This window comes from Papio anubis, chromosome 5 (assembly GCF_008728515.1).
Source record: "Papio anubis isolate 15944 chromosome 5, Panubis1.0, whole genome shotgun sequence".
NCBI lineage: Eukaryota > Metazoa > Chordata > Mammalia > Primates > Cercopithecidae > Papio > Papio anubis.
Window position 1 is genome coordinate 42,988,270 of NC_044980.1, and position 23,886 is coordinate 43,012,155.

Sequence of the window (23,886 nt, forward strand, 5' to 3'; positions counted from 1 at the left end):
TATAGTCTGTTAAGAATGTTAATTAAATGCAATCAATGATTGTTTAAATCTTTTAATGAGGCTTGTGTACTCTATTGTAAAGATAGTCATTTTTGATTATAAAAAGTTAAAAGGAGTGAATGTTAATTGCATTCTGCTAAAGGAGTTTAGTATTTCTATTATTTTAGGCAGAATTCCATTATCCAAGTTTGTATGAAGTATATGCTTATATAAACACTATCAAATGTATACCAAAGGGACAAAGACTATGCTATGATAGGATCCAGAGTTTTGCACATTTCTTCATTAATGAATTAGTACAAATGGTTATATAACTGAAGCAAATAATTAATATAAATTACTATGTAAGTAATTAATTATACAAACACTTATGAATGTCCATTTTGTTTCCAACAAAAAACTGATTCCCGAGATGCTAAATACCTAGGAAAGAGAGGTGGTCTCGACACAACACAGGGAGTCTATTGGAAACTATGTAAGCCAAAAACCCTGACCAAGATGGTCAAGAAAATCATCTCTTTGTTATTGATTCCCAATACATATCTTAACTCTGACATCACTCATGAGCTCAAAATTTCTCACATTTTAATTTTCTGTATATATTTTGCAAAAGCTTAGTAATTAATTTAAGCAAGATATATTCAGAACTTTCCCTATGCCAAGCGTTACAGTGGTGTTACAATTCTTGGCCAAAGGAGGCACAAAATATAACTTGTTAAAATTAACTTCCTTTGTCAGAAGTGTGCAGTTCTTTAAAGTCTGTAGGTTTTTGGTTCTTAAAATTAATGTCCGTTATCAGGGGTTTGTGGTATAATGACATACAATAATGTACTTATGCAGTTAGTGGCAATAGACATGTAAACACATAGTTACAATGTGACTTGAAAAAGGCTAAGACTACTCTGTGAGATTGTATAATATACAGAGGGTATGGTAAATAGCTCTGTCTTATGACAGTATCAGAGAAGACTTTACACTGAGGGTGATTTTATCATCTGGGCTTTGAACGATGAGAGATAGTGGAGTGCACTAGAAGCAGAAAGGTTAGCAATTCCAAACCTCAGAGGCATGAAAGTAAACATCCAGTTTGGGTAATTGTGAGTAGTCTAGAGTGGCCTTAGCAAAGGTGGTACCCAAGAAAGGCTGTATGACTTCCTCTTGATAGTCAGGGGCTGTCTCCTCAAACCACAATCTATCTCATTTTTTGCCAGTTCCCTCAGGGCAATAAGCACCAGAGATGGTTAGAGGATACTCTCAGCTTCAAATTCAGTGGAAATTTGTAGTGCTTCCTGTTGAAAGTATTGTTCTTCTAATATTAACATTTTTTTCACTAGTAAACCCTAGAGTCTCAAAGATGGAAAACCAAAATATTTCAAATGTGTCATTTGAAGTTGAGAAGCATCACTCTAATATCCATCCCTTTGTTTCAGACTCCAAGATACTTGTTTTAAGAGAAATATATTGGTCATTGGTATAGAACATGTATCTCATGTTTTGTGCCCATGTTCCTGGCTTGCAAGGCCTTTTTTTTTTTTGAGGCAGAGCCTTGCTCTGTTGCCCAGGCTGAAGTGCAGTGGTGCAATATCTGCTCACTGCAACCCCTGTGTCCTAGATTCAAGTTCTTCTCATGCCTCAACCTCTCAAGTAGCTGTGATTACAATCATCTGCCGCCCTGCCCAGCTAGGGTTTATATTTTTTGTAGAGACAAGGTTTCGCCATGTTGGTCAGGTTGCTCTCACTCCTGGCCTCAAGTGATCCACCCAAGGCAAGGCCTTATTTCCAAGCTGCAACCATAACCAAATCTCCCTTCAACAGGAAATTCCATCATTAAGAGAAGTACTTCTGTAAGATGGGGTTTATAAAAAACATAGTGATGTCCACGGACAGTAGCCCCTTCACCTTCATATATATTAAGTTCTTTGGTAGAAACAATGTTATAGGGATTTCACAATAGTACATGAGGTATAGAGTAGGTCTATGGATGCTAGGGCTGGCATAAACACAGAGTTAAAAAACTATAAATCTGATATTGGTATATGTTTTAGAGATTTCAAAATGTTAACCTTTTCATGATGGAAAAGATCCACTCATTTATCAGCAGGTACTCAAATTCCCACTCACTGTATAGAACTGTGTTGGGAGTCTAGTGTTGGTTGTTGATACTGGAAAATAGGCTACTTGAAGATAGCAAGAATCTCTGCAAGGAAAATCCACATTGAGCTCATGTGTAGCCTCTATCCTTGCCAATACATTTTTATGAGCATATTATTTATTGAATAGATATTTGGGAAGGAGGCAAACTGAAATCTCTAAAGTAGTCATCTTGCTCCCCTGATTATTAAGCACTTGCTTTTCAAGGGTCTTTTCGGTAAACATTCACCTAGCATACAGCATTTTAATGTTTATTTCAAAAGAACCCACCCGTATATCACATCCAGAGACATTTTGTGAATAGTCCTCCAATATTGCTCCTTTCATATCCTTGGCTATTCAATAAAATCTTTAGCTACCAACCAGAATCCATGATCTGTTCCTCAAATCGTGCTACTCTAAATTCTGTCTTCTTCAGAGTCAGTTTTTTTTCTGGTGCTATGTCTCCATAGCAAGCCGCTTTTAGCCACTGTCACAGATGTCTAGAAATCAGGCTTAGGACTGTCCTACTCAGTCTACTAGTCATATGGTTCACCTCATAAGGGCTGAATATGGATTGAATAGTGGATGACAGTGTTGTGGTGGTAAGCATGTGGAGTGTATGAATGCCCTGCCCCTGAAATGTACATCTCTCTGATGTAGTATGTTGATTTGATAATGAAATGCTATAGCACTTGCCTGATTCAGGGCTGGGTTTTTCAGAGAACTTTGTGGCAGACTTCTAGTTGTCATGGGAATTCCATTCTTTCCTTTTTCCATATTAATAGCATTTTTTGGAGTATATGACAACTTCATTGAGAAAATATATTTTCAGACTCCTTTGTACCTAAGATGGCCAATGTGTCTAAATTTTCGCTGATGGAATGTGAGTAGAAATAATATTTTATATCACTTTCCTCAAAGTAAATTGTCCTAAACTTTCACTCCTTGTCACTTTTCACTGGTAGGCACATAGGCATGGAGCTGAGGCACCTTTGGTCATAAAGATGAGGATTACACTTTAGGAGATGGTAGATAAACAAGACAGAGAGAACTTCCTAGAACAGAGCCATCTCTTAGATGTGGTTTTCTAGATGCCTCTGGACATCTGAATAATTAAATGTAACAGAAAATAAGCTACTAAATTTTGAGTTTCTTTGTTATAGCAGCTTGGTCTGTATTATATTGTATATATCCAATTTTTTTCTTGGAAGCTCTAACCTCCTGAGCACCTAGCACCTCATTCTGTTAGGGCCCAATGGTAAGCCAGAAGATGTTCTCAAGATTATATTTACTTGCTGAAATAATTACATTCTGAATATGGCATGACTTCTCTTCAAAACCTTAGAGGCATTGCTTTGCTTTGGCTCAGAATTTGCCAAGAGTGGTATTTACCATTTGATCTTTACCACACTCTGAGCACCATTATATAAAGCATCTGGGTCCTTTGTTGCAAACCAGAGAAACTAGCACTGGCTAAGCAGAAAATGAATTCACTTGAAAGATATTGTGTGACTCACAGAATCAAAGAGATGGTAGAATAATCAGGTTTGGTCATTAGAGAATATTTGTAGACTATTCATCTGACCATATTATTAGTAAACAGAATATATAAGGATTTCAAACAACTCAATAACAAAGTAAACCAAATAATTCAATTAAACATTAGAAAAAAACGGGATATTTCTCAAAAGAAGGAATACAAATGGCAAACTGTTATGTGGAAAAATACTCAACACCAGTAATTATTGGAGAAATGCAAATCTAACCACAATGAGATGTCATTTTACCCCAGTTAGGATGGCTATTAGCAAAAGGATACAATATAACAAATGCTGACAAGGATCCAGAAAAAGGGGAACCCTCATACACTGTTGGTAGAAATGTAAATTAGTCCCTGTGAAAAACAGTATGGAGGTTTCTCAAAAAATGGAACTACCATATAATCTAGCAACCCCACTGCTGGATATATATCCAAAAGAAAGGAAGACAGTGTATCGAAGTTATATATGCACTCTCTTGTTTATTGCAGCAATATTCATAAGAGCCAAGATATGGAATAAACCTAAGTGTTCATCAACAGATAATTGGATAATGAAAACGTGGTCTGGATACACAGTGGAATATTATTCAAGCATGAAAAGAATGAAATTCTGTCATTTGCAGCAACATGTATGCAACTAAAGAAATTATGTTAAGAGATATAAGCCAGTAACAGAAGGACAAATATTACATGTTTTCACTCATTTGTGATAGCTAAAGAAAATTGATCACAAGGGGGTGGTGAATAGAATGGCGGTTACCAGAGACTGGGAAGGGTAGTGGAAAAGGTAGATGGAGGGTATTAATTGATAGGTACAAAAATATAGTTAGTTATAAGGAATAGGATATAGTGTCCAATGGCACATTAGGGCAACTCTAGTTAACAATAATTTATTATACACTTTAACATAGCTAGAAGATACTTATTTATTTTTATTGTTATGTTTTATTTCAATAGTTTTGAGAGAACAGGTGGTTTTGGGTTACATGGATAAGTTATTTAGTGGTGATTTCCAAGATCTTGGTGCACCCATCACCTGAGTAGTGTACACTGTACCCAATGTGTAGTCTTTTATTCCTCACCCACCTCACAGTCTTTCACCTGAGTCCCCAAAGTCCAGTATATCATTCTTATGCCCTCACTTCCTCGTACCTCAGCTCCCATGTGTAAGTGAGAACATAAGATATTTTATTTTCCATTCCTGGTGTTACTTCACTTAAAATAATGGTCTCCAACTCCATCCAGGTTGCTGAAAATGCCATTATTTTGTTCCTTTTTATGGCTGAGTAATATTCCATGGTGTATATGTGTCGTATTTTGCCAGAAGAGATTTACAATGTTTCCAACACGAAGAAATAATAAATTTTGAGGTGGTGGGCATTTCAGTTCCCCAGATTTGATCATTATACATTGTACGCTTCTTTCAAAATATCACATGTACCTCATAAATATGTACAACTATTATGTATCCATATACATTTTTTAAAAAACTGGCTATATTTACACAATGGAATATACTTCAGCCATAAAAGAAGAAAATCCTGCCATTATAACAACATGGATGAATCTGAAGGGCATTATATTAAATGAAATAAGCCAGGCATAGAAAGACAAATACTGCATGGACTCACTCATGGAATTTATCAAAGTTAATCTCATAGAAGTAGAGAGTAGAAGGATGGGTATCTGAGACTGGGGTGGTTAGGGGGCAGGGGACTTGAGAGATGTTAGTCAAAGAGTGCATATTTACAGTTAGGAGGAATAAGTTTAAGAGATTCATGTTGACTGTAGTTAATGACATCGTATTCTTGAAAAATGCTAACAGAGTGGATGTTAAGTGTTTTCATCATAAAAATGATAACTATATGAGGTAATGCCTATGTTAATTGCCTATATTTAACCATTCCACAATGTATATACATGATCATGTATTGCATAACTACATTTCAGTCCATGACAGACAGCATATACGATGGTGGGTCCCATAAGATTATAATGGAGTTGAAAAATGTTGATGTCCAGTCACGTTGTAGCTGTAATAACATTATAGCATGCTTACTTTATTTTTGAAAATAAATTTAGTGTAGCCTAAATGTACAGTTTTCATAAAATCTACAGCAGTGTACAGTGATATCCTGGGCTTTCCCATTCACGTACCACTCACTGACTCAAGCAGAGCAGTTTTCAGTTCTGCAAGACTCCTTTCATGGTAAGTGCCATATATAGGTGTACCGGTTTTGTCTTTTATACAATATTTTTATTGTGCATCTTTGATGTTTAAGTACACAAATAATTACCATTGTGTTAAAATTGTCTACAGCATTCAGTACAGTAATGTGATATAGAGACTTGTAGCCTAGGTGTCTAGTAGGCTATACTGTCTAGGTTGGTGTAAGTACGTTGTATGATGTTTGCACCATGATGAAAGCATCAATGAGGCATGTCTCAGTAAGTATCCTTGTTGTTAAGCTACATATGTTTGTATTTCCAAACATATTGTATATGTATTTCCAAACATATTGTATATGTATTTCCAAACATTGTGTATGCTGTACACAATAAATAAATACAAGTCAAATCAAAACATAAATCAATTTGGAAAAAAAGTAAATAAAATCCCAAAACCATAAAGCAAAATTCAAATCCTAAGTGAAAATATTTAATTGACTGAATCCAGACCAAATTGGGGGTAAGGAACATATAGGCAGAAGGGAGTATTTGATACTTTTGACTTCTGTAACATAAGGTAGGTCTTTATCTCTTTCAGTAACTCATATAATAGAGAAATTTTCAAAATGTAGAACTATCTACTTCAAACTTTATTATTTTTATTGTTAAAAAGTTATCTAGAATATTGCAATATCTTTCTGTTTTCCCCTCTTCCTTACAGTAGACAAAGAAGAAAGGGAGGGTTGAAGGATAGATAAAGAAGCCCTTCAGATTAAACAACTAACCACAACACTCTGTGTTAGCCATTTGACCAAACAATGCCTTACCACTCTATTATTTCAAATTAATCACTTTACTATAAGAAAGTCATTGCTTTGAGGAGTTAATTTCCAAAGTAAACATTAGGCAGACTACTAATATTTCTATACTCCACTTTTGCCAAACAGCAGATTTCAAATCTTGGACAAATATGGCAAGTTTTTAAGTAAGTTAATTAGAATTTTACATGCTAACCAATTCCTAGGAAATGCAGTGTTTGAATAGATAAATGTCAAATAAAAAATGTGATTTATAAAAATCTAAAGCCCATTTTTTTTCTGATGTAGATAGATTTCAACATGTCAGAACAAGACTAATATTGTTTCTACAAAGTCATATATTAATTTATCTTTCTCTTTCATCATTTTTATTCTCTTAAATTTTGTATGACTTAAGACACTATCAACATGGTGTAATTATTTTCAACTGTGTAACTGCAGTGTATTCCCACCGGGAAGGGGGTTACCTTCTGACTGCTCCATTATTTCCTCATCCAGGTCATAAGAGATGTTCTGTTCTTAATGCACCTCTTTCTTCCCCTTTTCTGGGGAAAAAAATAAAGCCACCCTAGCTAATTCCTTAAGCCAGCACTAGATTAAGATGGGTGACTACATGGCATTCCAGGAAGCAGACTTTACCAATTCTTGTTTGAATTTTTCCCCTAAAAAATTGCTTCTGGAAGGTTCCTCAATGTGTAGAAACTTCTAGCACCTCAAAAATCACTTCCAGAACTTTATTTAGGTACTGTATGTCACCTGGTGTTTAGCTAAAACCATTCCTTTCAGGAAAATCAAGTCATTAAGGTGAGGATGGGTGTGGTAAGAACATACAGAGAACCATATGTGGGATGCAGGTGTTTGGCATTCATTTTATATATATATATAATTATACTTTGAGTTCTAGGGTACATGTGCCTAACGTGCAGGTTTGTTACATATATATACTTGTGCCATGTTGGTGTGCCGCAGCCATCAACTCGTCAGCACCCATCAACTCGTCATTTACATCAGGTATAACTCCCAGTGCAATCCCTCCCCCTCCCCCCTCCCCATGATAGGCCCCGGTGTGTGATGTTCCCCTTCCTGAGTCCAAGTGATCTCATTGTTCAGTTCCCACCTATGAGTGAGAACATGCGGTGCTTGGTTTTCTGTTCTTGTGATAGTTTGCTAAGAATGATGGTTTCCAGCTGCATCCATGTCCCTACAAAGGACAATACAACTCATCCTTTTTTATGGCTGCATAGTATTCCATGGTGTATATGTGTGCCACATTTTCTTAATCCAGCTCCGTCACTGATGGACATTTGCTGATTCCAGTCTTTGCTATTGTGATCATTATGGAAAACAGCATGCATGCATTCCTCAAGGATCTAGAACTAGATGTATCATATGACCCAGCCATCCCATTACTGGGTATATACCCAAAGGATTATAAATCATGCTGCTATAAAGACACATGCACACGTATGTTTATTGCAGCACTATTCACAATGGCATTCATTTTAAACCAGAAGGACCCAGGGACTCTAGCAAGTCTTATTTGTTTTGATAATTCTGTCTCTAGGATGTTCATTCATTCTTTATTCACTTATTCATTCACTCACTCATGTATTGTAGATGTTTGCCATGGCTTAGTCACTGTGCTAATTACTAGAGATACAAATAACAGTAATAATCTTCAGGCCATCAGATTTGTATACTTTTCTGAAATTAGAAATAGCCACTGTGATAGGCAATAATTTTCAAAGGTAGTTTTTAATTTTTACATAATAAAATAGAATAATCTTTTCTTTTCACATTTTAAAACACTATTTGAACACCATCCAAGCTGACTAGTAGATAATATATCTAACAGTAAAATTCAAGGCATGGAAAAAGAAGTTACAATTCATTTCTCTCATTTCTCCAAGACCTCCACATCATCTTCCAATCTTTTTTGGCTCACAACACTAAGAAGAGAAGGAAAGGTAAACAAGATGAAAGGAAAGGAGAAGGAGAAAGATCTTGGAAGAGGAATTTTACTTAATGAGGACAGGGTAAAAATATATTTGTCAAATAAGATTAGCAACATCACTTTCATTTCTATATTGCCTCAGATAAAGGAAGGCATATATCAGGTCATACTTACATTACATAATTTTTGTAAAACTTTGCATTTGTCTGGTAGGATTTAGCCATTTGTCAGTGCTGCTTAAATCATTTTCCCACTGGCTTTCCTAAATGTCAAACCCATGACCAGTGCAAGTTAGTGAATGATTACTGTTAGACACGAGACCAAAGGCACACATTCATGTCTGGTCTCATTGGTTGAAAGCAGTAGATAGCTTATACTTACATGTTTTGAGGATGGTTATACTTGCTTTGGTTGATAATAATTCTCTTAATCTCCTTGTTTTTATTTATTATTTTGAAATAGTCAACCTCAGGTTGACATTGCAGAACTTACAAAAAAAGCAGACTGCATGTGATTACTTATTCTTGAGCCATGTGATGGGCTCATTATTGATAAGATTTTGGCCAGGTGGCTCTTGCCTATGAAACATGTAAAAGAGTTACGGAGGCATGTGCAAGAACAGTGCCATGGGGTCAGAATAAATTTTTTCTTTCATATAAAATGTGTTTTTGAGCTCTCAGAAATGCAGAAAGCTCAGGATTTATGGATTTTTATTTCTGTGCTGGGCTTAACTCCTCCTTGGAGTTTGTAGAAAATGTAAGAAAAACTTACCTTTATGTGGAGAAAGCCATGTTAAAAAAAATCCATTTGGAAATGTGGTACTATATAGTTCCCTCTGGTTGCAAAACATTTGACTCTGTGGTACCCTATGGTTTGTTCTCCTTTTTGGCATATCTTTCTCCTATCATGTCTGGTTTCTTAGGTACATAATAACATAAAATGAAAATGATCCCTCCCAATCTGATTTTAATGAAGAGAAAGGCACCTGCTTTGCATGTGTTGTGTGGTGGTAAGTGGTGGGTACAAATTCTTGACTATGACTGTGGTCTCCAGTTACATCACAGTTAATAAATAAGAACAATCTTCTTGCTTTGCCCCTCCTATTGGATGGTTGGGCAGATTCAGTGATGTTGCTCAGTCAGTCATATTTTACTTGACAGACTAAGTTGTTCTAGGTTTTCAAATTGAATTATGGGGAGAAATAATGGGAAAGAGTTTTGAACTTGGACAAACTAAAGCTTGATTTATTGTTTTGGGTTTTTACTTTTGACTCCAGGCAATTGTATATTTTGATAAGTTTTTGAATGTGCCTTTGATTTCTTTGATGAGGTACAATTACCCAAATATAATTTTATGATTATTATGTTATATTTTGCAATTGCTTTGTTCCTTTCCTTTTGTGAATTTTATTGCCGTTTTTAAACTTGAAAAAAAATTGAAGAGAAAGAATAAATTTCTGGTTGAACAACATGTGATTAATACTAATTCAAATGTTCTAAGAAAAACAAATCTTGATTATTTACCCCACAAATTCCTTTGAATCACTCACATTGAGATTGATGTTATGTATTTTGTTATTTTTAAAGAAGAGAGTGAGAATGTTCTTTTTGTAAAAATGTCACCAAATATACCAAGTTGGGTAAATTTACTTTTTAAATCTTGGACATGTCTATCTGACCTGAATTCAAGTAATTGCCATTACTTCTTGAATGTTACATTTAGCATTATTTATGATGTTTATTTGGATTTATAGTCTCATAAAGGATCAAGCCTTCCCTTCCCTAAGGAATTCAACTCACCACTCCTAGTAGGTATTCCATATCATCAGCAGTTGAGTTTTAATGAATATGGATAGACAATTTAGAGAAAATGAAAAATATTTCCTCAAGTCCTGTAAAATTCACAGACTCAAATCTAAATGAGAAAAAAATTGATCACTTCTACATTATCCTGATTTCCAAGCTCATTTATCTTTATAATGAAAAATATTTGATAGAAACTCATGCAGGGCTAAGCTTTGTTATTTATAGAAGCATAAGTTTATGTTTAAGAGGCCAGGCAGAAATATAATGAAAATAAAGTGTTTAATATGATTGTGGATTTTTCTCTTTTTGCTAGATTTCTAGTCAAATTTTTATAGTTTAAAGGAAATCATATAGTCAGATAAAGACATAGAAATGACTGTGGATTCAGCTAAATGTTTTGGGTGTTGGCTATGTGCTAGGAACTGGGCAATTTGCTTTCCATGTAATTTATCTTATTGCTCCAATATCCCAGTGAAGATGAGAGCCCCATTCTACAAATGATAAAACCGAGGCATGGTAAGGTCAGAGTTCTCATAGGATTCTTTTTCACTTCTCTATGGAAGCAAGTGGTGTGATTGAAGGTAGGGAAGTCCGGACAATTAGAAAAGGACCACTAGTTGATCAAAGTGACAAATGCAAGAGATAATACAAAACTAGTGAACCCTACATTAGGATTTCAATTAGAGTCACAGTAAGAACTACCCACTCTCTCTTCTGCTTGACCTTGAGGCTCTTTGAAGAACCAGTAAGTATTTTGATTCTCTCTCTCTTTTTTTTTAATGTCATAATGATACTTTTTTTTTGTTTTTGTTTTTCTTTCTTTCTTTCTTTTATTTTCTATTTTTTATTTATTTATTTATTTAAATTATACTTTAAGTTCTAGGGTACATGTGCACAACATGCAGGTTTGTTACATATGTATACTTGTGCCATGTTGGTGTGCTGCACCCATCAACTCGTCAACATCCATCAACTCATCATTTACATCAGGTATAACTCCCAGTGCCATCCTTCCCCCCTCCCGCCTCCCGATAATAGGCCCCGGTATGTGATATTCCCCTTCCAGAGTCCAAGTGACCTCATTGTTCAATTCCCACCTATGAATGAGAACATGTGGTGTTTGGTTTTCTATTCTTGCAATAGTTTGCTGAAAATGATGGTTTCCAGCTGCATCCATGCCCCCACAAAGGACACGAACTCATCCTTTTTTATGGCTGCATAGTATTCCATGGTGTATATATGCCACATTTTCTTAATCCAGTCTGTCACTGATGGACATTTGGGTTGATTCCAAGTCTTTGCTATTGTGAATAGTACTACAATAAACATACATGTGCATGTGTCTTTATAGCAGCATGACTTATAATCCTTTGGGTATATACCCTGTAATGGGATGGCTGGGTCAAATGGTATTTCTAGTTCTAGATCCTTGAGGGACAAATCCACACTGTTTTCCACTATGGTTGAAACAGTTTACCATCCCACTAACAGTGTAAAAGTGTTCCTATTTCTCCACATCCTCTCCAGCACTTGTTGTTTCCTGACTTTTTAATGATTGCCATTCTAACTGGTGTGAGATGGTATCTCATTGTGGTTTTGATTTGCATTTGACAATAGTGATGATGAGCATTTTCATGTGTCTGTTGGCTGTATGCATGTCTTCTTTTGAGAAATGTCTGTTCATCCTTTGCTCACTTTTTAATGTGGGTAGTTTAGTTTTTCAAATTTGTTTGTGCCCTTTGTAGGTTCTGATATTATCTTTGTCAGATGAGTAGATTGCACAATTTTCTCCCATTCTGTAGGTTGCCTGTTCACTCTGATGGTAGTTTCTTTGCTGTGCAGAACCCCGTTAGCTTCATCAGATCCATCAATAATTATGGCTTTTGTTGCCATTGCTTTTGGTGTTTTAGAATGAAGTCCTTGCCCATGCCTATGTACTGAATGATATTCCCTAGCTTTTCTCTGGGTTTCATGGTTTTAGGTCTAACATTTACTTAATCCATCTTGAATTAATTTTCAGATAAGGAGTAAGGGTGCTGATCCAGTTTCAGCTTTCTACTTAAGGCTAGCTTAATTTTCCAACACCATTTATTAAATACTAATCCTTTCCCCATTTCCTTGTTTTGGTCAGGTTTGTCAAAGGTCAGATGGTAGATGTGTGGTATTATTTGAGGGCTCTGTTCTGTTCCATTGGTGTATATCTCTGTTTCTTTGGTAGTAGCACCATACTTTGGTTACTGTAGCCTTGTAGTAGAGTTTGAAGTCAGGTAGCATGATGCCCAGCTTTGTTCTTTGACTTAGGATTGTCTTGGCAATGCGGATCTTTTTGGTTCTCTATGAACTTTGAAGTAGTTTTTCCAATTCTGTGAAGAAAGTCATTGGTAACTTAATGGGTATGGCATTGAATCTATAGATGACCTTAGGCAGTATGGCCATTTTCACGAGCATTGATTCTTCCTATCCAAGGAGCATGGAATGCCCTTCCATTTGTTTGTGTCCTCTTTTACTTCACTGAGCAGTGGTCGGGTTCTCTTGAAGAGGTCCTTACATCCTCGCTGGATTCCTAGGTATTTTATTCCTCTTGAAGCAATTCAGAATGGAAGTTCATCCATGATTTGGCTTCTGCTTGTGTGTTACTGTGTATAAGAATGTTTGTGATTTTTTCCACATTGATTTTGTATCCTGAGACTTTTGCTGAAGTTGCTTTATCAGCCAAGGAGATTTTGGCTGAGATGATGGGGTTTTCTAAATATGCGATCATGTCATCTGCAAACAGGGACAATTTGACTTTCTTTTCCTAACTGGAATTTTGATTTCTTTCTCTTGCCTGATTGCCCTAGCCAGAACTTCCAACACTACATTGAGTAGGAGTGGTGAGAGAGGGCTTCCCTGTCTTGTGCCAGTTTTCAAAGGCAATTTTTCTAGTTTTTGCCCATTCAGTATGATACTGGCTGTGGGTTTGTCATAAATAGCTCTTCTTACTTTGAGATATGTTCCATCAATACTGAATTTGTTGAGAGTTTTTAGTATGAAGGGCTGTGAAATTTTGTCAAAGGCCTTTTCTGCATCTATTGAGATAATCATGTGGTTCTTGTCTTTGGTTCTGTTTATATGCTGGATTATGTTTATTGATTTGCGAATGTTGAACCAGCCTTGCATCCCAGGGATGAAGCCCACTTGATCATGGTGGATAAGCTTTTTGATGTGCTGCTGAATCCGGGTTGCCAATATTTTATTGAGGATTTTTGCATCGATGTTCATCAGGGATATTGGTCTAAAATTCTCTTTTTTTGTTGTGTTTCTGCCAGGCTTTGGTATCAGGATGATGTTGGCCTCTTAAAACGAGTTAGAGAGGATTCCCTCTTTTTCTATTGATTGGAATAGTTTCAGAAGGAATGGTACCAACTCCTCCTTGTACCTCTGGTAGAATTCAGCTGTGAATCCATCTGGTCCTGGTCTTTTTTTTATTGGTAGGCTATTAATTATTGCCTCAGTTTCAGAGCCTGCTATTGGTCTATTCAGGGATTCAACTTCTTCCTGGTTTAGTCTTGGGAGAGTGTAAGTTTCCAGGAAATTATCCATTTCTTCTTGATTTCTAGTTTATTTGGCGAGAGGTGTTTATAGTATTTCTCTGATGGTAGTTTGTATTTCGGGTCGGTAGTGATATCCCTTTATCATTTTTATTGCATCTATTTGATTCTTTCTCTTTCTTCTTTATTAGTCTTGCTAGCAGTCTGTCAATATCTTTTCAAAAAATCAACCCTGGATTCATTGATTTTGAGGGTTTTTGTGTCTCCATCTCCTTCCAGTTCTGCTCTGATCTTAGTTATTTCTTGCTCTCTGCTAGCTGGAATGTTTTTTGCTCTTGCTTCTCTAGTTCTTTTAATTGTGATGTTAGAGTGTCAATTTTAGATCTTTCCTGTTTCCTTCTGGGCATTTAGTGCTATAAATTTCCCCCTACACACTGCTTAAAAGTCCCGGAGATTCTGGCATATTGTGTTCTGTTCTTTGGTTCTGTCACCTTTATTTCTGGGTTTCATTTTGTTATGTACCCAGCAGTCATTCAGGAGCAGGTTGTCTAGTTTCCATGTAGTTGAGCAGTTTTACTTGTTTCAGTCCTGTTCCAGTTTGATTGGGACCTGTGGTTCGAGACAATTTGTTATAATTTCATTGTTTTACATTTTCTGAGGAGCTACTTCCAACTGTGTGGTCAATTTTCAAATAAGTGTGCAGTGTGGTGCTGAAAAAGAATGAAGTATATTCTGCTGATTGCAGTGTAGAGTCTGTAGATGTATATTAGGTCCACTTGGTGCAGAGTTGAGTTCAATTGCTGGATATCCTTATTAACTTTCTTGTCTTACTGATCTGTCTAATGTAAACAGTGGCTGTTGAAGTCTCAAGATTATTATTGTATGGGGAGCTCCAAGTCTCTTTGTAAGTCTCTTTGTAAGTCTCTTTATGAATCTGGCGTTCCTGTATTGGGCACATATATATTTAGGATAGTTAGCCTTTTCTGTTGAATTGATCCCTACCATTATGTAATGGCCTTCTTTGTCTTCTTTTTGATCTTTGTTGGTTTAGTCTGTTGTTTTGTCAGAGATTAGATTGCAACTCCTGCTTTTTTTGTTCTCCATTCGTTTGGTAGATCTTCCTCCATCCCTTTATTTTGAGCCTATGTGTATCTCTGCATGAGATGGGTCTCTGAATACAGCAAACTGATGGTCTTGACTTTATCCAATTTTCCAGTCTGTGTCTTTTAATTGAGCATTTAGTCCATTTACATTTAAGGTTAATATTGTTATGTGTGAATCCTTGACTTCTCTCACAGATATTAGTCATATTTTGCTCGCTAGTTGATGCAGTTTCCTTCCTTGAAGCCTCGATGGTCTTTACATTTCGGCATGTTTTGCAATGGCTGGTAACACCGTTGTTCTTTTCCATGTTTATTGCTTCCTTCTGTGGTCTCTCCGTGAGGGCAGGCCTGGTGGTGACAAAATCTCTGCTGCTTGCTTGTCTGTAAGGATTTTATTTCTCCTTCACTGATGAAACTTAGTTTGCCCTGGATATGAAATTTGGTTGAAAATTTTCTTAAGAATGCTGAATATTGGCCTCACTCTCTTTCTGGCTTGTAGAGCTTTCACGGTGAGATCTGCTGTGAGTCTGATGGGTTTCCTGTGGGTAACCCTCGACTTCTCTATTGCTCCTTAATGCTCTTTCCATTTCAATCCTTTAGGACCCGATTAAATTATGGGGTTCGGCTGTTCTTCCAAGGAGTGTCTTTGTGGCGTTTCTCTGTATCTGGACCTGAATGTTGGCCTGCCTTACTAGGTTGGGGAAATTCTCCTGGATGATATCCTGAAGAGAGTTTTCCAACTTGGTTCCATTTTCCCCCTCACTTTCAGGCACCCCAATCAGACATAGATTTGGTCTTTTCACATTATGCCATATTTCTTGGAGGCTTTGTTCATTTCTTTCTCCTTTTTTTTCTCTAGACTTCTCTTCTCGCTTTATTTCATTCATTTGATCTTGAATCATTGATACTCTTTCTTCCAGTTGATTGAGTCGGTTACTGAAGCTTGTTCATTTGTCACATATTTCTCATGTCATGGTTTTAATCTCTGTCAGCTCGTTTATGGCCTTCTCTGTGTTGCGTTTTCTAGTTATCCATTCTTCCATTCTTTTTTTCAAGAATTTTAGTTTCTTTGCACTGGGTATGTAGTTCCTCCTTTAGCTCTGAGAAGTTTGATCAACTGAAGACTTCTCTCAACTCTTCAAAGGCCTTCTCCATCCAGCTGTCATCCATTCCTGGTGATGAGCTGCGTTCCTTTGGAGGGGGAGATGCACTCCGATTTTTTCAATTTTTTGAATTTCCAGCTTTTCTGCCTGCTTTTTCCCCATCTTTGTGTTTTTATCTGCCTTTGGTCTTTGATTCTGGTGATGTACTGATGGGATTTTGGTGTGGGTGTCCTTTCTGTTTATTATTTTTCCTTCTAACAGTCAGGACCCTCAGCTGTAGGTCTGTTGGAGATTGCCTGAGGTCCACTCCAGACCCTGTTTGCCTGGGTATCAGCAGCGGAGGCTGCAGAAGATAAAATATTGCTGTACAGCAAGTGCTGCTGTCTGATTCTTGCTCTGGAAGCTTTGTCTCAGGGGTGTACCCCACTGTGTGAAGTGTGAGGTGTCGGTCTGTACCTAGTGGGTGATGTCCCCTAGTTAGGCTACTCAGGGGTCAGGGACCCATTAGAGCAGGCAGACTGTCTGCTCTCAGATCTCAACCTCCGTGCTGGGAGATCCACCACTCTCTTCAAAGCTGTCTGACAGGGTCATTAACATCTGTAGAGGTTTCTGCTGCTTTTTTTTTTTCTATGCCCTGTCCCCAGAGATGGAGTCTACAGAGACTGGCACCCTCCTTGAGCTGTGGTGGGCTCAACCCAATTCGAGCTTCCAAGCAGCTTTCTTTACCTACTTAAGTCTGAGCAATGGTGGCTTGGTTCAGTGAAGTGTTCCGGGGTTCCTGTCCATAATCCCTAGATCCCTTTTCTTGTACTGGCTGAAAACATTGAGCTATGGATTTTTATTCCAGAATAGGGAGCTCAAAGTCATATTTCAAGTTGCATGTGTGGATATGTGTCCTGTTTGTAGGGGATATGTGAACTCAGATACCCAGGGGAGGTATCAGAGTGGCTTGGAACATTTTTTTGTGCTACTTTTTCAGCATAGCTTCTCCTTCCCAAGCATGTGTGTACAGGACCTGGCCTTGGTTTTCCTAACTATCCTTCCAACCTCGGGTTTCCTGGCTTCTCCTTGGGAAGTACGATTTATTTGAATTCTGAAGAAAATCAAGAATACTTTTCTGGCTGTTGTGGGCTGCAAATGATGTAGCTTTTGAACATCTACTTCACGGCATATTTCTGGTACAGTCTGCAGAGAAAGGTCCCTCCTATATTGCTACATGAGGATAACTACCTACATTCTTTTGCCTCAACAAAAGAAGCTTCTTGATGGTTGGATAATATCTCCTTCCAAATAACATACAGGAAATCTTGATACTGTAAAATATCTGAATAAATATTCGATACTATACATAGCTTCACTAAATTGTACACAAGGCAATGATTCTGACTTTTATCATTGGTTCCTCTTTGTTCATGGCATCACTATATCTGATCAAAGAAGTTGTGAACTCATCACACAAAACTCAGTCAATGGTGCAATGTATATATTTTTTCAAAGTAACATAAATCTTTTTTTGTAAGTCCATTTATTTATGTTACAATGAGAGCATCATAAAAAACAAAAGTATCTTATTGATTTAAAAACATACAGGATGCTTCTTGAATTTATGTGTAATTCTTGTGCAAAGGCCATGCAACTCTTTTTCTGTATCATTCCAATTTTAGTATATGTGCTGCTGAAGCAAGAACAACATGTGTATTCTTGTTTATGACATATATGGATTTTCTGTATAATCTGTTTTACATAATCACTGAGGAGGCAAGCCCTATATATTTAAAAAGGGAGTACCATGTTTATACTAGGAAAGAGAAGAAAATACACTGTAATTCCTGGAATACTTAATGATATAAATGCTGTGTGAAGTGTTTTATACAGATTTTCTCTTTTAATCTTTGTTTAAAGACTATGAACACATTTTAGTCTTCCCATTTTATAGATTAAAACTTAACCTATATTTTCTCAAATCCAAGTTGAGAGAATGAATGAATGAATGAACTAGGAAATAAACTTAGCTCTATTTGTGGAAAAATTTTGTGATTTTCAACTAAACCATGCTACTGCTCTGCTACATAATTTATTTATTCATTTACTCACAAATATTTATTTACTACCTACTTTATGACAGACACTATGCTAAATTATAAGGATAGAGAAATAATCAGTATATTTTTTTCAATGGTAGAAAAATGACAATTAAAATTAATTTTAAAATACAGTGACTATTCTTTGAAGGGAGGAAAGATCTCTTCTTATGTAATAATATCCTAAATAAATACAAGCAAATTTTATTACACAGTAAAACTTTATTCATGGTAGTGATTTGTGATGTATCACAAAGGCTTCTTGTTACACTATTGTATGATTTAACAGTATTTGATATGAATTGCCAGACAGCAGGTCTAGTTTATCTTTAGATATATTGATTTTTCCAGACTAGATATTGTTTTTTAAAAATTGAACTTTTAGGAGACCTGTATTTGAACTTGCTACATATGGGTGTGAATTCTGGCTAAGCAGAGAAATCTGTCTTAAAGGAGGTAGGGTTGAGAATTGGAACTCTAGGTAGTAACTCTCCACATCAGTGGTTCTCAACCTGAAACATGCATCAGAATCTCATATAGGAGTTGTTGAAACACAGATTTCTGGTCCTACTCCTGAAATTTCTGATTCAGTAAGTCTGAGATGGGGTAAAAAAATTTATATTTCCTAGCCATAAGTAGAAAGCTGAAACTGGATCCTTTCCTTACTCCTTATATGAAAATTAATTCAAGATGGATTAGAGACTTAAATGTTAGACCTAATACCATAAAAATCCTAGAGGAAAACCTAGGGTAGTACCCATTCAGGACATAGGCATGGGCAAAGACTTCCATGTCTAAAAACACCAAAAGCAACCGCAGCAAAAGTAAAATTGACAAATGGATCTAATTAAACTAAAGAGCTTCTGCACAGCAAAAGAAACTACTATCAGAGTGAACAGGCAACCTGCTTGGTGAATGGGAGAAAAATTTTTGCAATCTACTCATCTGACAAAGGGCTAATATCCAGAACCTACAAAGAACTCAAACAATTTACAAGAAAAAACAAACAACCCCATCCAAAAGGGCAAAGGATATGAAACAGTATATTTCAAAAAAGAAGACATTCATACAGCCAACAGACATATGAAAAAATGCTCATCATCACTGGCCATCAGAGAAATGCAAATCAAAACCAATGAGATACCATCTGTCTGTGCTGTAGAATGCATGCATCATTAAAAAGTCAGGAAAACAACAGGTGCTGGAGAGGATGTGGAGAAATAGGAACACTTTACACTGGTGGATTGTAAACTAGTTCACCATTATGAAAAACAGTATGGCTTATCTCCTCATGATCTAGAACTAGATGCCTTCATATGACCTGTTACATCCCATTTACTGGGGATATACCCAAAGGATTATAAATTATGCGGCTATGCCATCACACACATGCACACGATGTTTATTGCAGCGCACTATTCACAATAGCAAAGACTTGGAATCAACCCAAAATGTCCATCAGTGACAGATTGATTAAGAAAATGTGGCACATATACACCATGGAATACTATGCAGCCATAAAAGGATGAGTTTAAGGCCCTTTAGAAAGTGGACATGGATGCAGCTGGAAACCATCATTCTAGCAAACTATCACAAGAAGAGAAAACCAACAATCGCATGTTCTCACCATAAGTGGAACTGGAACAATGAGATCACTTCACTCCGCGAAGGGAACATCACACACCGGGCCTATCATGGGGAGGGGGAGGGGGAGGGATTGCATTGGGAGTTATACCTGATGTAAAATGACGAAGCTGATGGGTGCAGCAGACCACAATACGCACAAGTATACATATGTAACAAACTCCTACCTATGCACAGCAAAAATTCCTAAGCAACTTAAAGTATAATAATAATAAATGAATTTAAAAAAGGGGGCGGAGCGTATCGAATAGGAACAGCTCCAGTTCTCCAACTCCCAGCTGCCAGCCACACAGAATCGCAGGACTTCTTGCATTTTCAACTGATCGCATTGATCTATCCTCCCACTGGGAGTGCCGAATTATCGGTGCTGGTCAGCTGCTGCAGCCCAACCAGCGAGAGCTGAAGCAGGGCTGCAGGCACTTCACCTGGGAAGTTTCTAAGGGGAAGGGAATCCCTTTCCTAGCCAGGGAACTGAGACACACAACACCTGGAAAATCGGGTAACTCCTAATCTCAATATTGCCATGCTTTACAAACAGGCACACCAGGAGATCATATCCTACACCTGCCGGGAGGGTCCCAGACTTCACGGAGCCTCCCTCATTACAAAGTACAGCAGTCTGTGATCTACCGCAAGGCAGCAGCGCAGGCTGGGGAGGGGCTACTTCCGCCATTACAGGCTGGGTGCAGGTAAACAAAGCTGCTGCTGGGAAGCTCCAACTGGGTGGAGCCTGGCAGCAGCTCAAGGGGAAACTCCAGTTCTGTCTCTGTAGACCTGCCCCTCTGGGGAAGCCAGGGCACAGCTACACAACAACATCAACAACAACAAAGCAGCAGAAACCTCTGCAGACGCAAAACCACTCTGTCTGACAGCTTTGAAGAGAGCAGTGGATCTCCAACACGGAGGCTGAGATCTGAGAACGGGATAGATCAAGGTTTGCCTAAGGGGTCCCTGACCCTGAGTAGCCTAACTGGGAGACATCCCACTCAGGGGCAGTCTGACACCCCACACCTCACAGGGTGAGGCACCCTGAGAGGAAGCTTCCAGCCAAGAATCAGACAGGTACACTCGCTGTTCAGAAATATTCCATCTTCTGCAGCCTCCCAAGGCTGATACCCAGGCAAACAGGGTCTGGAGGACCCCAAGCAATCTCCAACAGACTCCACAGCTGAGGGCCCTGACTGTTAGAAGGAAAACTATCAAACAGGAAGGACACTCTACACCAAAACCCCATCAGTACATCACCATCATCAAAGACCAGAGGCAGATAAAACCACAAGATGGGGAAAAAGCAGGGCAGAAAAGCTGGAAATTCAAAAATAAGAGCACATCTCCCCGCAAAGGAGCCGCAGCTCATCACAGCAACGGGATCAAAGCTGGACGGAGAATGACTTTGACGAAGATGAGAGAAGAAGGCTTCAGTCCATCAAATTTCATAGAGCTTAAAGGAGGAATTACGCATCTAAAGAAAGAAAACCAAAAATCTTGAAAAAGTGGAAGAATTGACGGCCAGAGTGCACTAATGCAGAGAAGGTCATAAACTAATGAGAGATGAAAACCATGACACCTAGAAATACGCGGATAAATGCATAAGCTTCAGTAACCGACTCGACTAACTGAAGAAAGAGTATCAGCCATTGAGGATCAAAATGAATGAAATGAAGTAGAAGAGGAAACCAAAAGAAAAAAGAAGAAAAAGAAAATGAACAAAGCCTGCAAGAAGTATGGGATTATGTAAAAAGACCCGCACCCACGCCTGATTGGGTGCCTGGAAAGTGAGGGGCAAAATGGAACCAAGTTAGAAAACACTCTTCAGGATATCATCCTCGGGAGAACTTCCCAAACTAGTAGGGCAGGCTAACATTCAAATCCAGGAAATACAGAGAACGCCACAAAGATACTCCTCGAAGAGCAACTCCAAGACACATATAATTGGCCAGATTCACCAAAGTTGAAAATGAAGAAAAATCTTAAGGGCAGCCAGAGAGAAAGGTCAGGTTACTCCACAAAGGGGAAGCCCATCAGACTCAGCTACAGCAGATCTCTCGCAGAAACTCTGCCAGAAGAGAGTGGGGCCAATATTCAACATTCTTAAAGAAAAGAATTTTCAACCCAGAATTTCAGTATCCAGCCAAAGTAAGCTCTTATAAGTGAAGGAGAAATAGTAACTTTTACAGATAAGCAAATGCTTAGAGGATTTTGTCACCACTAGGGCTCACTACAAGAGAGACCCTGAAGGAAGCACTCAACATGGAAAGGAACAACCGTACCAGCCATTGCAAAAACATGCCAAAATGTAAAGACTACTCCAGGCTAGGGAAGAAACTGCATCAACTAACGAAAGCAAAATAACCAAGTTAATATCATAATGGCAGGATCAAGTTCACACATAACAATCTCAACCTTAAAATGTAAAATGGACTCAATGCTCCAATGAAAAGACACAGACTGGCAAACTGATAAAGAGTCAAGACTCCATCAGTCTGCTGTATTCAGGAGACCCATCTCACACGTATTACACATAGGCTCAAAATAAAGGGATGGAGGAAGATCTATCACAAATGGAGAACAAAAAGCTGGGAAGCTGCAATACTAGTTCTGATAAAACAGACTTTAAACCATCAAAAAATCAAAGTTATATGAAGGCCATACATAATGGTAAAGGATCAATTCAACAGGAAGAGCTTAACTATCCTAAATATATATATGCACCCAATAATAGGAGCAATCTAGATTCATAAAGCAAGTCCTTAGAGACTTGGCTAAAGAGACTTAGACTCCCATGCTACAATAATAATGGAGACTTCTTAACCACTCCACTGTCAACATCATTAGACAGATCAACTAGAGAAAGAACAAGGATATCCAGGAATTGAACTCACATCTCTGCAGCAAGCAGACCTAATAGACATCTATAGAACTCTCCACCCCAACCAACAGAATATACATCTTTCTCAGCACTACATCGCACTTACTCCAAATTGACCATATAATCAGCAAAGCACCTTCAGCAAATGTACAAGAACAGAAATTATAAATAAACTGTCTCTCAGACCACAGTAACTCAAACTAGAACTCAGGGACTAAGAAACTCAATCAAAAACCGGGCCAACTACATGGAAACTGAACAATCTGCTCCCTTGAATGACTACTGGCACATAACAAAATGAAGGGAGAAATAAAGATGTTCTTTGAAACCAATGAGAACAGAGATGCAACATACCAGAATCTCTGGGACACATTTAAAGCAGTGTAGAGGGGAAAATTTATAGTACCAAATGCCCACAAGAGAAAGCAGGAAAGATCAAAATTGACACTCTAATATCGCAGAATTAAAAGAACTAGAGAAGCAAGAGCAAACACATTCCAAAGCCAGCAGAAGGCAAGAAATAACTAAGATCAGAGCAGAACTGGAAGGAGATAGAGACACAAAACCCTCCAAAAATCAATGAATCCAGGAGTTGGTTTTGAAAGAATCAACAAAATTGACAGACCACTAGCAAGACTAATAAACAAAAGAGAGAAGAATCAAATCGACGAATTAAAAATGATAAAGGGGATAATACCACCGACCCCACAGAAATACAAACTACCATCAGAGAATACTATAAACACCTCTATGCAAATAAACTGGAAAACCTGAAGAAATGGATAATTTCCTGACACTTTACACTTTCCAAGACTAAAACCAGGAAGAAGTTGAATCCCTGAATAGACCAATAGTAGGCTCTGGAAATTGAGGCACACTCACAGCCTACCAAATCCAAAAAAAAAGTCCAGACCAGATGGATCTACAGCTGAATTTCACCAGAGGTATAAGGAGAGCTACAAGTCTATCTTCTGAAACTATTCCAATCAATAGAAAAAAGAGGGAATCCTCCTAACTCATTTTATGAGGCCAACATCATCCTGATACCAAAAGCCTGCAGAAACACAATAGAAAAAAAGAGAATTCTGTGACCAATATCCCTTGATGAACATCGATGCAAAAATCCTCAAATAAATA

The 23,886-nt window shown here is 37.6% G+C and overlaps 1 non-coding gene across 1 annotated transcript; it reads right to left on the minus strand.

Annotated features, from left to right (window-relative positions):
• Positions 1-17,735: 17,735 nt before the first annotated feature.
• On the minus strand, positions 17,736-17,839 carry LOC116275092. The gene has a single exon (XR_004184057.1). It is a non-coding gene; the product is annotated as a U6 spliceosomal RNA (small nuclear RNA).
• Positions 17,840-23,886: the final 6,047 nt, after the last annotated feature.